The sequence below is a fragment of the Pecten maximus genome, chromosome 14 (assembly GCF_902652985.1).
Source record: "Pecten maximus chromosome 14, xPecMax1.1, whole genome shotgun sequence".
Taxonomy (NCBI): Eukaryota; Metazoa; Mollusca; class Bivalvia; order Pectinida; family Pectinidae; genus Pecten; species Pecten maximus.
Window position 1 is genome coordinate 21,083,704 of NC_047028.1, and position 14,268 is coordinate 21,097,971.

Sequence of the window (14,268 nt, forward strand, 5' to 3'; positions counted from 1 at the left end):
GCTATCTTCAGCCAATCAGCGGTCAGCATTATGATCCCTAATTATGTATTTCGTCTTTGGCCCCGGTTCTGTATACATCAAACTGACCACAGTCACAACAAACGATCTGGGAAACTGGATAAATATACCAGTATACGTACCGCACATAATACTAAAATAATCATGTAACTGAGAGGGTATGGTTATTGTTGAATATAAACCTGGTTTATTTCCATAAACCTTAATTTATATTCAAACAAATAACTGTACGACAGATACTAATTCTACATTTATTAATGATAATAAGAACATATCACATATCAATCATATGCATGAATAAGTCAAGAGTACTGTATACTACATACAAATGACATAAGTGTTGCAACACATGTTAACACGTACAATATACACACACTCATTCCATCACTCGATCCAACGTAATATATGACCAATCATAAACAATTTAAACATAAATTGGCGAATGGGGCAGACTCAGCTTACTTACACTAACCTAAAAATATTATTTACCCCTTGACTCGGTGTAGCATAGTTTGTGTATATATATGGTGGTATAATAGCTACAAGAGCCGGACGAGGGGCAGATAATATGAAACTTGTTCATAACCCTCAACTCGGTGTAGGCAAGCTGTATGTAAGCATTACTACAAGAGCCGGAAGAGGGTATGGAACAAGTCTTCAAATGATATGCTAGCCCTCAACTCGGTGTGTTGCCGAAACTACAAGAGCCGGAAGAGGGGTACCAGTATTTGGTGACGTGACCTCAACTCGGTGTAGCTGTATACGTACACAAGAGCCGGAAGAGGGCTTATGCCAAGACACAGCATCTTCAACTCGGTGTAGCTGTAAACTACAAGAGCCGGAAGAAGATCTGGAACGCCTATATTTGAGAATTCAATGTAATCAATTATGGGGTAAAGCGAATAGTCATCAAATTACCACATTTGAATGTTAATGAGCGAATAGCCATAACTCAGATTGATAAGAAATTATTAAGCTGAGTGCCCCATAATTGTATTAAATGTAGATATATATATGTACATATGAGCAATAAAGTAAGTATAAGTACAACATATAACAATCTTCTCTAATCATACATTCTCTAAACATACATCTAAGCATGTACTATCCTATAATAAGTGATCTTTGAGCATTTTTAATAGAAGAAGTCGATGTTCTAATATAGCGACAATAAGCATCTGATGATCATCTACCTAGGGTTTTGATCATGATCATGTGGTCCTCAATATTAGCTTGAGCTGCCGTAGTGGCTGCTCCAATTCTGAATGAGTGACCATTGTACTTGTTAGAGTTGATACCAACACATTCTAACGTGTGTCTAAATTTGCTGATGAACAACGTTCGGGTTAGTATTAGTCCTTGATCATTAACAAATAAAGGATCAGAAGCCGAAGGGCCCTACTCCATCCTATGTTTCAAAAATTTACAGCAAATATCATAAGGACAGATGGATTTGCCTGTACTGAAGAGTTTGATTGTGATCCCTTTTCTGGAAGGGTCTGTCTTAGATTGCTTAAGGGTGAGTAAGGCACACTCTGTAGATAGGACCAAGTCATTGATGCACAAATCTATTGATGGATCGAAATGACCCTTCACTGTGAATTCACCACAGCGCAAAAACCCGAAAAAAGCTATAGTACATGCTGTTTCCAACATAAGGTCTGTGGGTTGTTTACGAAAATATTCACAGACTTGTTTTAACACACTGAATGTTACTGGATGTTGTGTCGCTGATCTCCGTACTTGTCTGCGTTTTACTCCGTTCAAAATAGCATGCATGCGTGGAAGTTCTGATGAACTTGGGTGATTAATGTTCTTCTCAAGGCATATAAAATGTATACCGCACATATATAGTTTGATAGTGGAGTATGAAAGTTCTAAGGCACTGAAACAATGGGCCACAAATGATAATAACAAGTCCTCCGATACCGGGATATCTGAAAAGGAGGCATTCATTAAAATACCTGCCATGATCAGAAATCTGATATACACATTGAATCCTGTAGTGTAGGCCTGTCTGGTACTAGGTGCGATGGCTGCCGTCCACAAGCTGTTGATGACTTGGTCGAGTCCCAAAGCACCATCCCTGGTGGGGGAACTTGACAAGGACTGGGATTGGCCATAGGAGCTAGCTGTCGAAACTTCTGGATCTGTAACCGAGATAATGCATCTGCAATTACATTAATCCTACCAGGCACGTGTTTAGACAGAACTGTGAAATTGTTAGTCACGGCACACAAAGTTAACCTTCTCATGAGTGGCATGATATGCTGGGCTTTAGATCTGCCTTTCTGAATGATTGATACAGTGGCTGAATTGTCACAAATAAACATAATACGTTTACCGACCCACGAGTGACCCCAAAGCATAGCCGACACCACTATGGGATACAGTTCTTTAAAGGCAATTGATGTATCCTTGCAACTGGTCGATTGTTGTAGAAGCAAAGCATGTGTTCCCCACGACTCAGAAAACCATTGACCCAGAAAAAAACCTCCGTAACCTAGACTGCCAGAGGCGTCAGTGTACAGTAACATGTCTGCTGACATCACATCGGAACTGTAGAACACTGAAAGACCATTCCAAGTTGATAGAAAGTGAAGCCACATCCGTATGTCTTCTCTGCATTCGTTGTTGAGCTTGATATGGTGATGTAAAGCTTGTACTGTAGTAGATAGCTGAATCAGATGAGATACAAAAGTTCTACCAGGTAAGACGACCCTGCTGGCAAAATTCAGATGTCCTAATGATTGTAACAGTTCCCTTTTAGTACATGTTGTTTTTGTTAAGAAAGATGTAAGAAACTGTCTTATTCTGTCCAGCTTATCTTGGGGGAGCCTGGATTCCATCTTATCCGAATCGAGTACAATACCTAAGTATTCCATGACTGTATTGGGGCCACATGTTTTGTGCCTAGCGAGGGGAATCCCTAGGTTGTCAAATAACCGAAATAGTCTATCCATGTTGTCATCCCTTATGTCAGGATCCTCGAAAGTTATGAAATCATCAAGCAGATGTAAAATATTATTTATGCCATAGTTGTGTGATGCAATCCAACAGACTGCCTGAGATAACGTGTCAAATATTTTAGGGCTGGATCGACAACCAAAAGCGAGTTTGTTGTAATAGTAATATGAACCTTCCCAACGAATACAGAACAAATGCCACTGTGATGGCATGATAGGAATGATTTTGAATGCATCCGATATGTCAGTCTTACACATACTAGTTCCTTTCCCTAGCTGCTGTATAATATTGATAGCGTCGTCTATCCTTACATAACTCAGCGAGCACGACTCTTTGTCAATGAGTTCATTAACACTAGGATGTTCACTGTTGTTATGAGGTGCTGATAGATCCACAATAAGACGAGGTTTCCCGGAATACTTCCCAACGGCCACACCTATAGGACTGACCCTATAATATGGAAAAGGTAGGGATGAGAATGGGCCTTGTAAAAAACCTTTATTCACTTCCGAACGTATCAGTTTATCTGTGATATCTGCTTCATGAATGGCTGACTGAAGATTTTTGCATTCTTTAGTAGGTAGAATATCGGCCGACACGAGGGTATCAAATCCATTTTCTAAACCATTACAAAGGTATTCAACAAACTTCCGGTCTGGATGACTTTTAAGATTCTCTCTCAAAGTTTTGACTTTAACAGGTGTATATACCCTACTGTGTTGATTGTCAACTGTGTGTAGTCATTGATTAGTGGTGGCTGTTTGTTTCTGTTGAGTTTGACGACAGGAATCTGCTCCATGGTTCGTAGCTTTGCATTTAAAACACAAATGAGCATAAAAACAAGCATCTCCCCGTACACACCGTCCATGATTAAAGTTGTTGCATACTTCTGACCCGTTTATCTTAATTTTTTGTCTTCCATATCTGTCCACCTCTTTCTGATTTTGATTAGAGCCATTTTGCTGGCTGTTGAAGTTCTGGACTGACTGTCCTTTCCCATTGTTGTAATTTTGGGCTTTCCTGTATCGCTGTTGTGGACAGAATGGGGTTGTATGAGTCGTAACGTGACATAGTTGGCATGCGTTTACTTTAGTGTTGCCCATGATCATGGCTAACAGGCTGTTGTCTTTATGGACCAGTCCACTTTGATTAAGTTATCCCTCAGTGAAGCCGCTGCTCTGGCCGAGAACTGGCAGTGGTAGTCATAGAAGCGTTGCCCGTAAACATTCGCGATTTCTATCATGTTAGCTTCATATCTGTCGAGTTCGTCCCTCCTGGCCGGGAATTTAACACACATTGTTCTTTTATATTTTCCGAATGCTGTTACGAATTCCCCTAATGTAAGTGACTTGCTCAACCTGGGGTCCTCGATCTCATTTAAAGTTATGTTGATATCACCCTCGCTATGTTTGTGGCTGGATTCAAGCCTCGGGATCAGGAGACTAGCCAGATTTATGTCCTTCCCTTCCCATATACGTCTACGAATGTTCTCGGGGATTATATCTACATGCGGGATGCATTCGGACGGTACCCCAAATTCGGAAATTGGGAGATGGTACCCACCTGCATGAGTTGTTGTTCGACTCGAGCTCCCTGTTGTTCTAGCTGTCATAGCGGCGTACGCGGCTTCCAGATTGTTGGGGGCTGGCGTTGGAGTGATGGAAGGGGTATTTCGTTGAGAAATTAAGGTGATCATGGCTTGTTGCATGGACTGCACGGTCTGTTGTAAAGTCTGTACCGTCGACAGCATGCCTTGCATTACAGACGTGGGGGCCGCCATGTTTGTTTGGGTCGGCGTAGTAATATTCCGCGCATTGGGAGTGCTGCGGTCCGCCTGGGCCGTCGCACTTTGTTGACTATGTAGCTCCTGCGTCTCCGCGGCTGAAAGTAGTCCTCGCGAATCTTCAGTGGAGTCATTCTGTACAACTGAATTTCCCGAATTACCAGCTAGATTCACATGCGATGTAGGCGATGTAATAAGTCTGGAACCGTTCTCTGTATTTCCGGCGTCCCTAACCGCTGTGGCACTGCGACGAGACGAAACAGGTGCTGCTTCCCGCCGTCTTCCTGCCGTTTCCAAATATAGCGCTCTAAGGGTAGATTTACTCATAGACGTTGGCACGTAAATTTCGAATTTGGATTCTAACTCGTCCCTTAGTTGTTGAATCGTCCAATTTGCTGGATTTGAACTGTCCCAAGGTACATTCCTTTGTGCAGCTCGGCCTCGTCGTGCAGCCATACCTTGTCGTGAAGTTAACCAAACTTGAACGACGATGTCTGGTGTAAACAGTAGAATCTAGACTTACACGAGCCCACCGAAAAGTGTAGCGGAAGGTTGATATTTCAATTGATAATGATTAAATGTTGTTTTAGTCCATTTTTAGTCCAATCAAGTATTTCAATTCACAATTCTACTGCCTACAAAATGGCTACTGCTGCTGAACTTGGACTGACTGACCACTGCTATCTTCAGCCAATCAGCGGTCAGCATTATGATCCCTAATTATGTATTTCGTCTTTGGCCCCGGTTCTGTATACATCAAACTGACCACAGTCACAACAAACGATCTGGGAAACTGGATAAATATACCAGTATACGTACCGCACATAATACTAAAATAATCATGTAACTGAGAGGGTATGGTTATTGTTGAATATAAACCTGGTTTATTTCCATAAACCTTAATTATGTGTATTTCAAATATTTTGTAGGAAAATGTAGCTTTGTGTACTTCAAATGTTTTGTAGGAAAATGTAGCTATGTGTATTCCAAATGTTTTGTTTGATTAATACAAATTGTTTACATCCTCTTTGCTACACAATGACCTTCAATAAATCATTTTGTCTCACACTGACATGCCCTTCAAAAACGAATGTCCACTTGAAACGATCAGCTGATGTTGCCCTTAGAAAAATCTAGATCTAGGAAATAGCCAAATCCATAGTGTTGTCTGCATATAAGATATATGAAATATATATCGGTTTCTGTTTGTCATGCCTGTCTCAAAGAGATGACGGATTAACATAAGTACGTAAAAGTACTTCTTTCTGAATTCTTTATCTTTCTCTATTGATGTACTGATTTATGATCCTTTTGAACTAATAAATACTGTTTAAACCAAATATCTCGGTGTTCACGTGTATGATATTGACACACAAATACAGGATTTTGTTATTTAACACCATGTATTAATGATGCCATACCTCCATTCTGTATAAATACCTAAATTCTATATGCAAGTCGGTGTTATCTCCCCTAGTTCTCAATAACGCATATGTAACTCGTTATCATTACCATCAGCAGGGCACGCTATGTACAGCATCTGTAAAAGTGCTGTTGGCGAATTAATGCTCTGTGTAAGTTAAAGAGAAACATCTTATTTACGTAAATGTACATTTTTTTGCTTATATTTAGTGCAAAACGTTAAATGACAATTTTTATTCAACATAAATGCACATGATATGAGGTGGATGACAGGTATAATCAACCTCGTTTAATATGTTTAGTACCGACCTACGGGTATATGTAAATTTCGTGTGAACGTGAGTGTAATTTGGGAGTGTATGTCGGTGTATATAACCAAGGGTTACCCCTATGTTTGGTGGAGGTCCGCCGCCATTGGACTCTCTCACAGTTTCTAAGTTTATTTCATTTGTTGACTTATCCTGCCAATGGCGAATCTCGACCTCTTTTACTAGCTTCAAACTCTTAATTTGACATGATCTAATCAACATTCTAAGTAATGTCATCTGCAAGGTTTACCGTTAACCTGCTTGCCGATTTAAAACACATTTCACATTCTTTTCCTAAATGTATAGCACCTAAATATAACAAATTGACTCAAGTTTAACGTGTGTTTATGTCTATGCAGAGTTCCCGACTTCCCCTTTACCACACGTTTGGCCTCTGTCATCCCTCATGAGTGGAAGGACGAACCAGCTGTATTTGAAGTTTTCTAGTCACTATCCCACGAACACATGTAAATTTATGTAAATACTCTTAACTGAATCAACTATCACAATTACGAATAATATTTAAAGATTCGCGTCTGTTGTGCAATCGTGTGTTGTCCTCATGACATTTCCTTCCAATAATACAAATTAGATTTAATTGATTGACGACATAATTGCAATAGTAAGCTAAAAGTAAAATTAATTAGCAAACCAGCGAGTAGTTAAGAACATAGATATATAATTATCAGTCGTTAAAGGGGCATTCCCTCTCCGAAGTTATGGAGCTGAAAAAATGACACACCAAAACCGTTGACTATTCATTTAAAATAGTGTCGGAAAATATCAATAATGATGAAACAGACAACAAATATAACTGTTTTCTGTTTAAAACATCCGACAATCGAGAGGCGATGAAAGTTGTCTTGAATATTCAGAGGTTTGTGTTGATAGACGGGATGTTCACCATCACGCACTTCAATCTATCACACACTTCTCCAATATTAATAATCCTGGTTTATGGTAACATGCATTCATGTGGGGCTTTAAACGCTCCGTAAATAACTGTCGTAAGGTTTGATAAACAACAAGTAGTTCCTTGACAATTACTTAGGAGGATCCGTGAGAATGTTATCAGGTATTCGTTTAATCAAAGTGGAGTTGTTTTTTATTTGTTTGTTTATTTATTTATTTATTTATTTTCTTAATATTACCTCTTTTAATTGAAACACTTGATTCCTAGCATACATGCAACTGCTCAGCCCTACTAGGTAAACTTTATTGACAACGATTGTGAAAAAGTAGTCTGCTGTGGGAGGAAACCGGGGTACCCGCAGAAAACTCACATGGTCGGGCAGGTGACCTCTGACCTTTTCACATCCGATCAGGAAATCGAGCCCCGACAGCCTAGGTGAAGGACAAGTGTGTTACAGCTGGACCCACAGCCCTTAAAGGGGTCTAATTATGATATATTCATCAAAATTCATATCTAGCATTGCTGCATGTTTAACTGTATATCTTTATACATTCCCTTAAAGCCACATACTCACGAAGAAACATATATCAATGTTTACATTTTGAGCTTTTTACAGTTTTCGGACTTGATACATACCTAACAGATTATCGTGAATAAGAAACTGAAAGAAAATGTGTATTTATGAAAGTATACGGGGAATTCCCAAAAATAGTAACTGTGGCTGCCGGACCAAGTTGCTCTGAAAATTAGTCCAACAATGCAACGGCGGGTTTTACAGTCCATACAAAATAGCGGAATGTCGCAAGCGTGGAACTGCGAAAACGCAAACAGATTCTGCCAAAACCCCCACAAAAGTGTGTGGATCGGCCAAACCCGAGTATTTCCTTAGGAAAGGAAATGAATTTTTGGAACTTAACGAGAGAAGAAAAAGGAATAGACTCGAATTCCGATTTTTCCGGACGTCTATTGGATTGCTGGTTAGCTTTTGAACATTGTCAACTTCACCGATCTAAGAATTTATCAATGTTTTGTTATATGCATATTGCTACATTTTAAAATTAGATCTTTAAATGTAAACTTTGTTTATTTTGTTCAGTTACCTGGGTATTACGCAAATATTCTGTTAATATGTTTAAATGAAAGCATTATTAGGCAAAGTTCAGGTACATGCTCTATATGTAAACAACAGCCATGTGTGTAGTTTTATGTGCAGTGCACGTTGTTATACCTTCGTTCTCGGCTCCGTGACAAATCTCGCTATAAATATAAATGCGGCGAGTTATTTTTATACACTGATGTCTCAATGGACTCCCCCGGTCAAGCGTCCAGGCCAGTGGTCATTTTAATGTTGGGAGAGCGTGAATGAGCATCATGGATTGCCATTAATACACGTGTGCAACTAGACTTTTAGGTTGTTCGGGAGTATGTGGCTTTAAGATTCAGTCCCCAAGGTTCGCCGTAGCCCTGCTGGCATCACTGATTTTTTATGAACATAGACACCTGTTCAGTTTATTGAAGTATTTGATGTTCTTTTTAAAGTTTCCTACAAAAAGTAAATATCATTTTATATAATTATGAGACTGGTGATCCCGTATCTGTATTTTAACATTTGATCTGTTTTAAATCATTTAGGTCCCCGACTTCCATTCGATATTTCCCAATGGCTGGCTCCTAGCATCACGAGTCGTAGAAGGACCAAACAGCTGTATGATAGCTTTAATAAAAAAAAAATACTATTCGCTTTAGTGTCGTATGTAGAATCCTTTGATAAACATTCTTTTCCAAATCAACGAACATGTGATGAGTCATGCTCAATCTTCAAAGAATACAAAAAGTGCGTGATGTTCAGAAATTTGAGAACGAATTGTTTGTGAATTATAATGCTGGAGTAGTAGTTGATGATGGAGAAACAGATCGAGGTCCAGTGAAATGACGGACATCTGCTTTCTCCCCGATCTTGACGTACGTAGATATCAAGATGTTTCCTTAATTTCGTCAAGGAACAACCATTAACATTGCCTCATGACTTATTTAGTTAGTCAGGAAGAAATTTTCAAGATAAACGAGTAAATACCTTATTCCAAATTGCACTTCTGAGAGCCGTTACGAGAGTGTTTATCATTTTAACTTATTTGATCTGTGACGAAACTTGAATATAGATTACAAATGTTATTGCGTGGTAGATAACAATATGCCGATAATAACTTTAGAATTTTCGGACACGTTCATCACTTCATCAAGTAAAGAAATTAAAATTTGATATATATAATCAATTGCTATTGCCGAGGCTAATTTTATGTTTAATTTATATCGTCGTGTGTCGGGAAAGGGCTTTGAGAAGTTGTAAGAACATGTGCCGATCCCTTTGTCTCTGACAATAAAATATGTTCATGCTAACAAAAGTTAACGCAGCCATTTTAGATGTTTATTCTCTAGCGACCAGTTAAACACTTGTCTTTGTAGCTGATCAATATGTGGAGTAAAATTGCCCATAAAACTCCCGAGAAAGATAACACCAAAATGAAAAAAAACCTGTTATTACTCTAACTGAAGACAATCCAGCTATGGGTATGGTACTTTATAATGTTGTATTTCATAAGAACAATTCAATATCGCCATTCATATGTTTAAATAAAATATTTCATATTTTTGTTTTTGTGTGCTTGTTTGAGCAAATCTTCAGAAGGTCATGACGTACAGTTATCTCCGAGACACCAAACGTCATCAAACTTTATGAATCAATGACTGTTTTATTACATATACAGTATAGAAACTCCAGAGAGCACGTGGTGTCGCGCCAATTATGTGTTAATACTGAGACCGGAAGGGGATGTAATTCTGATATCCGTCGCTCTTCCCACACCATCATCTCGGGACAATGACTCAAGTTCAAGTGGACGGATTGACCTCAAACTTCACACATCGACTCCTTACAGGAAGTTATTTCCTGTGATTTCTTCCTTCCCAAAAATGTCTGTTACTACTAACTATTAGAAAATCGTTTCCACTCCCTAGTATGAGTTTCCTTGAACATACCCCAGTGGCGTAGGAAGCGGGGGGGGCAGGGGGGGCAATTGCCCCCCCACTTTTTTCAGTGGGGGGGCAAACATATCTTTTTGCCCCCCCACTTTTTGACATCCAAAATCTAAAAAAGGGGAAAAAACACGAATTTATATATTCATTTCGATAAATATCTGTATATTTTCGAACCGATAATGTTTTCTTGAAGGCAACGATAAAAACTGTATCTTGTACATCCGGAACATTCCGACTTTTATACTAGTATATCAATCCTCAGACCAATCGGAACCCCTCGTCATTTTCTCCGCGCAGACGGAGGCGAGGTGTTCCGATTGATCCTCAGACCTGTGTGTCGGTCGTCTGCAATAAGCCTGGTAAGTCAATATTTATATCTTAATACGAAATTTTGCTTAACTTCATCACATAGATTCAATAAGTTGATGATAATTTGTGAAGTTAATTGAGTTCATAATGAGAACAAGACAGAAACACAACATGAATAGGAATGCGCGGTTTTAACGTGAATAGAGTGATACTAATTACCGACAGGTACGAGGAAATACAAAAAAAAATTCAGCTCGCGCCTACGGCGCTCGCTTTATCACTAAATTACTGCCCCCCTTTCGATTGCAGATCCACAGGGGGGCTTCGCCACCCTGGGACCCGCTGGGCGGACCCCAGACCTCCCGCAAAAAGGAAAAAAAAATTGGCTCGCGCCTACGGCGCTCGCATGATCACTTAATTACTGGACCCCCCTTTCGAAAACTCCTGGATCCGCGCCTGATCCCGAATTATTGGAAATGTGCTATATTCATTTTCCGCGGAGGGCTTAGACCCCCTTGAACCCCCTATCAGGGCGCTGCCCTGGACCCGCTGGGCGGCCCCTCAGACCCCTCGTAAAAAAAAAAAAAAAAAAAAATCGGCTCGCGCCTACGGCGCTCGCATTATTAATGAATTACTGGACCACCCGCCCTTTCGAAAATCCTGGCCGGGCCTGGTGATTCATGTTTTGCCATAAATAATATATCCTGATTTGCGTTAATAACTTAATTTGTACTACATAAATTATCAAAATTATCATGGGATGTTGAAAAGATAATTATTGCCTAATTTTGCGGAGATGGCATACGATTTGTTTAGTGCGTAAAATTTAAGGTTAAAAAAAATTTTGCCCCCCCCCGCTTTTTGACGACTTCCTACGCCACTGTACCCTTCCGTCTGGATCACCATTTCCGCACAGTTCTACGTGTAAACACCACACACAACTTTCGGATCAAACCAATCCCTGGACAAATAATCAATCGGATACGAGGTTTTGTGAATGATGTATCTTGCTTCATATCTGGGACAACTGATATATTTTAAACTTCCAGGTAATCTTCACACACAACTTTCTGATTAAACCAGTCCCTGGACAATCGGATGTGAGGGTTCCGGAACAAATGATATATCCTTAACTTCTCAATTTCGTAACTGGTGTACTTCAATATCAATATTTGACATTGTAATATACAAAAAAATTGAGTGTACTGCCAATGGATATTCAATTTTATAATGTACCAAATCGTTTCACTGAAAAGTGTAATAAAAAAAATTGTTTTACTGTGAAATTCAATACAGAAATTGTTCAGTATGATATTTGCACATTTTGATAAGAAGACATTCTTAAAACGGCAAATTTTCTGCATGGATATCCTTATTTCAGACGATGACAGATATTCTTATTGAATAAAAATAGATATACATTTTAAACTTCAGGTACCCAAACGCCTTATGAGGAGGGAAGATAGTTCGACCTCCCACAATATTACACTCTAAGAAATGACAATCACACTCGGTTCATTCGTAGAAAATAAGAAATGAAATTAAAATGATTCAAAGAAGATGTTTAACGCCGGGCCAGCACAATAACCTGTTTAATAACAAGACGTTTTCATACATGTAGTTACCAATCACAGTATTCAAAATTACGTTTTATATAGAAAAAAAATAATGATCTGGAATTCTTTACAGATTCCACACAGACAGAAGGGGTCGTGACTTTGCTGTGTCCGATGACGATGTGTGTGACAATTTACCTAAACTCAATTTCTTCATACTACTTCAAAACTGATGGAGTGCAATGATCACCAGAACCTGGATACCGTCACGGAATACGTCCGAGAGGTTATAGATCGACTACAGTACTTCTCATCATCGCCGCCATCATATTCAATGTTACCTAAAAAAAATACAGCGGTTGTCTCCCTTGAAGCATCCGACTCTGTGAATTGTTACACGTGGATGCAAGATATTTACCCAGAATATTACCATTGTCAACGAATGCATTTTATTTGCATCTTTATTTTAATACTGTCATTCACTTTCGTTGTTTCATGAAATTACGTGTCAGGTAGAGGACACTGTGAAGCCAATTAAAGTCCACTAGATTGTCATGTACAGGGAATTCTGTTATTTGTAAGTCTACAATCGACACTGACTATCAATGTGTGTGCGCTCATGTATATAATGTGTTTTGTTTGGTTTGTTGTGGTAATTTTGTTTATTTCATCAATATAATCATTTCGTCATGCATTTATGTAACACAGATAACCTATGTAATTTACTTGTATTTGTTCACTTTTCAGTTTCGAACTCTTATGCATCTTTGGACGACGATAATGAACACAGTTCTTGTTCGTTCTCGAACAAACGAGCACTGTTGTCACCTCCCTAACATTGCGAACAAAGAACAGAACAAGAATACACACCACCTCCACAACAAGAACAGGAAGAACCACGATGGAGGCTCTGTGTCAATGTAAACTGTCAAACGTGTGTACTTTTGTCACATTGTATTCAACTAACAACGTTAATTTGAGATATTGCTATACTGTTATTATTATAAACAAATAAGAGTTCAATGGGTGTTTGATATTTTACACTGCCCACTTTTCACCTGCCTTCTATTTAGATGGACGCCATGACCGTGTTCCTGTCACGTTCATGGTGATAGGGCGAACATTTACAAGAACATGTGTTATATTGTTCCCGAATCAACAATAACGTGTCGCCCAAAGACATCCTTTGTGTAACAGTGTGTCGTCGTCACACAATGCTTTTGATCTATTCCGGATTTGAAGTAAATAAAACAAAAAAATAATTATGTGTAGTGTTATAAGGTTAAAAACCATAATCATGACGTCACCACAATCACTCAAAGTCGATGACTTCACGGGTTTCTAGGTAAATGAACAAAAACTTGAAATGGCGGCAGGATGACTGTAGTTTATGCATTTTCCCACAGGTTCATAAACATATCAATTAACTATTTTACGTATTTTCTAAACCAAAAGTTGGAATTGCATCAATTGTTTCAGTTATAGTGTACCAACACCACTGTCTTTAAACAGTTCATATTGTGTTAATAATTAGTTCATTTCTTTGATAGGCATCTCCTTATTTGGTGGTAAGCTATTCAATTCTCCCTTACCCTAATCCCTGTTCTCACTCTTTCTTTCTTGAAAAGTACTGGAGGGATATTTTACATGTAGGTTCCACTTGGTCTCTAGTCTTTTAAATTTTGAGTCTGATCGGGAAAGCAGAATGGCCGATAGGCATCTCTCATAGATTTTGACAGTTGAAGTTTGAAGTTTGTATCGCTGTTTTTCAGGCAGTTTTTCCTAGATCTTTCTCAGATTCTGTATGAAGGCGTTCCTTGTTATCAGATTATAAAGGGGAAAGAATGTAAAGCAGAGAAAATATCAGTCTAAAATACAACTAATAAAAATCATTCAGTGGTGGGTGCCAATATATTTCTAAGATCTGTTGTTCATTCATTCCATAAAATGTCTGAA

At 38.8% G+C, this 14,268-nt stretch overlaps 1 long non-coding RNA gene across 1 annotated transcript; it reads left to right on the plus strand.

The window, feature by feature from the left end:
- Window positions 1–10,781: 10,781 nt before the first annotated feature.
- On the plus strand, window positions 10,782–13,571 carry LOC117342821. Its single transcript, XR_004535904.1, has 3 exons — window positions 10,782–10,806; window positions 12,446–12,598; window positions 13,060–13,571. It is a non-coding gene; the product is annotated as an uncharacterized LOC117342821 (long non-coding RNA).
- Window positions 13,572–14,268: the final 697 nt, after the last annotated feature.